This window comes from Micropterus dolomieu, linkage group LG06 (assembly GCF_021292245.1).
Source record: "Micropterus dolomieu isolate WLL.071019.BEF.003 ecotype Adirondacks linkage group LG06, ASM2129224v1, whole genome shotgun sequence".
NCBI classification, from domain to species: domain Eukaryota; kingdom Metazoa; phylum Chordata; class Actinopteri; order Centrarchiformes; family Centrarchidae; genus Micropterus; species Micropterus dolomieu.
In genome coordinates, this window is record NC_060155.1 from 18789069 (window position 1) to 18793061 (window position 3993).

Sequence of the window (3993 nt, forward strand, 5' to 3'; positions counted from 1 at the left end):
TTTGCTTCTGTGTGTCTCGGAACAAAACAACATAATAGTGGTAAAACCTTTACCCAATTCATCAAAGCCTTTGTTACATTTGCGATTTTAAATATCCAGTGTCATGTAGGTCTTTCCTTGGAAGCAGTAGTTTCTCAGGAAGTTAATAATTCTACACAGTAGCAGCACTAGTGGACTGTTATAGAATAAAAGAGTACCACCTACACAACAGAATATGCAAGGAAAAAATTGTCAGTGTTGGTGACCCTGTTAAAACACAAAGTGATCTCCGACCACAGACAAGAATAATAACAAAAGAAAAAAAAAAATAGATTACCAGCTTTAAAACAGCAGCCTAAAATTTAGTATTATTTGTCAGGCGGTTCCACATAATTATTTGCACAGTCATCAGCATCTTTAAGGCAGTTTAATAAATAAATGCTTTGTTGAACGGTATGATGGCTATGCTAAACAGCTCACCCATTATTGCTGGCAACGTTAATTTACATCTCAAGCTACACCACTTGTCCATGCCCTTGATACTCCCTTAAGTCCCCTATGCCCCCGTAGAGCCAAATGTGCTAAATTAAGCTTACTGTATTTTACCAACCGCAGCGACCCATGCTATCTAATAAACTACTAATGGAGGGAAACACAAGCATCTCATTAGGAGGTTGCCAAAAGACACATACACACTAACACACACAAATACACACACACACACACAACTTGAAGCAACTTTCCTCTGGCTCAGAGCCGGACATTAATGATGTTCCAGCTGGTTTTAACAACTATTTATTTATTGAGGGAGTAATTTTGCAGTGTAGGGAATCTGATGAAGGTGTTTGGGGAATTTTCGTGTATTAATCAACCTGCAGTGTTTGTCTTTTTTTCCTGGAGAGGAGAGAAGCAAGGGCAGGCCGTTTACATTATTCACTCATGTACACACACATGCACGAAACGCGCACACAAATTGCTTGAGTAAACAGTGGAAAAGGGGCGATTTAAATGGCGACTTGGTGACAATGAGCTGTGATTGACAGCAGAAGGAGGGGGTTGATGGGAGGATTCTGTCAGCGACTGATAACAGCTGTCTGCTTCACTCACGAGAGAGACAGCGAGAGAGTAAGGGAGACACACACATACACCTAAACAGATGCATAGTAATGCACTCTTGCATATATTTCTAATTAAAGTTGTTGCTTGCGTCATTCATAAGTTACGTAATGCATATGGAAAAAGGCAGATTACAGAGTCCATCATGTGAATTTCCATCAGCACAAACAATCCATCGTAGCCTGACACTGCTCTGTACCCCAGATGATAAACAGAGATGCAAAGTCACACATGCACACACATACACACACACACACACACAGACTTATTAAACATTCATCGGAGTGAGTTTGGGGTAATGAACGGGAGTCAACAATGAATTATGGATCATATTCTAATGGTTGACTTACCCCTCTCATTACTGGCATGCTAATGTGATTGGGAAACAAATGATTATCAGCTTTATTAGAAAGGGAAAAAGAGCAGGGACTCATGATTCCAAGACCCCTCCTGACAGTTTCACCTGGAAGAATGAATGAGGTGGAGAAAAGAGGCCAAAATTGAGATATATGTAAAGAAAGAGGGATCATTTTAAGATTTTGGACACCATCAAAGACCTTAAAATGTTTTTTTTTATTTATTTATTATTTGTATTATTAGCATTATCCTCACACATCTTAGAATCTAGCTCAGGACATAAACGTACAACATCTCATCAATTACAGTACCAAGGCCATTATTAACACGTGTGTGAAAATGGTAAGTACCACATAATGAATTCCTCACTGCAACACAAAATATATTTAATAACAGTAGTTCTGCACCAATCCGGCACAGAGCTACAGCTCCCAACTGATGTAATACATTGGAGTGCATACGTACACACCCTCAGGCATTTATCACAGCACTGGTCAAGGTGGAGACATCTCCCGCAATCCATCTCTCAGCTTATTGGCACCAAAAGACTTGCTTTTATGCTTTGTCCAGAGATTTATGAGCAACTAAAGGCGTGTGTGCGTGTGTGTGTGTCTACGCACGCATGAATGCATACATTAGTAGTATATGCACACCTCGTAGTCTGAAACTGATCAGGTTGATGTGCTTATTGACACCTCACCTCCCTCTCACTTCTTCTCCTCCCAATGTCCCTTCTTCCCCTCCCACCATCCATCTATCCCTCAATCCATCACCTTCCTTTAAAAGCCTGTTAGGAAACCCAATACCTTTCATTAGCACAAAAAGATTAGCTTTTTAGCAGGAGGGGTATGTGTATGAGCAAGAGACTGAGCAGAAAAACAGTGGGTAGGAGGGATAAATAAAGATAATCAAAGATGCCTGTGCCAGATAGCTACTTAGCTTAACCTACAGTGAGCCGAGTACGTTCCAACACAAGCACACAGATGGTTATAAGACATCACACACCTCCCGACACTGATATCGAAGGGTTTGGAACAGTTTGAAGAGTTTCATTCTAAAATGAGATAGCCACCATTAGGGAGAACTGACACTGACTCCTACAAAATGATTGCCGGCATGAAAGGAAAGCCGATCATAGATTATAATTATAGTTATGAGTCATCTTAATCCATTTTCTTGCAAAATACTCATCGTTTTGATGATATAATCATTTGGGTTGTTGAAATGTTAACTGATGAATTTTAGATAGCAATAAACTGGGATGTAATAGCATGAAAGACATCATAAAGGCATTGATTGAGTTGACTTGACTTTACATACTTTGTGCATTACTTTTGGTGAATTTTATACACTATGGGAAAAGACAGCTGATATTCAATATTCCAACATAAACAATTTTTTAGGTTCATTATTGACCCTCACTGAGCAGTTTGTCTGAATGTCAGTAAACATGAAGGAACAAATTCCATATTCCTGGATATTGCTGCACAAATTCTCATGTGTTCGAGTGAGATGTCTTTTTGTATCATCTCTGTCTGATTGTTTGACCCATAGGAAGCCCAGTGTGTGGTTGGGAGGTATTAGGCTTGTGTTTTAGGGTGCTTTCACACCTGTAGTTCGGTTCATTTGGTCCAGACCAAGTGAAAAAAAACGATACACTGTTGCATTTCCGTTCTGGTTCGGTTCATGTTCACACTGCAGTTTTACAAATGTACCAAGACAAGTAACCATGACGTTACACAGACTTACAGGTAACTTGTTGATTGGACAGCTTTGGCGATTGTCATCCTGCATCATCAGGACCCACATGGGGAAATCAAACTCCCCATACGGGAGGGGTATACGTTACCAAATGATTTTCATAAAGTCCGCTTTTGGTGCGCACCCGAGTGTGATTGCTGCATTCACACCTGCCCAAACGAACCGCACCAAGGGGGAAAACAAACTCAAGTGCGATTCAACCGAACTAAATGAGGCAGGTGTGAAAGCACCCTTAATCATACACTCACCTAAAGGATTATCAGGAACACCATACTAATACTGTGTTTGACCCCCTTTCGCCTTCAGAACTGCCTTAATTCTACGTGGCATTGATTCAACAAGGTGCTGAAAGCATTCTTTAGAAATGTTGGCCCATATTGATAGGATAGCGTCTTGCAGTTGATGGAGATTTGTGGGATGCACATCCAGGGCACGAAGCTCCCGTTCCACCACATCCCAAAGATGCTCTATTGGGTTGAGATCTGGTGACTGTGGGGGCCATTAGTACAGTGAACTCATTGTCATGTTCAAGAAACCAATTTGAAATGATTCGAGCTTTGTGACATGGTGCATTATCCTGCTGGAAGTAGCCATCAGAGGATGGGTACATGGTGGCCATGAAGGGATGGACATGGTCAGAAACAATGCTCAGGTAGGCCGTGGCATTTAAACGATGCCCAACTGGCACTAAGGGGCCTAAAGTGTGCCAAGAAAACATCCCCCACACCATTACACCACCACCACCAGCCTGCACAGTGGTAACAAGGCATGATGGATCCA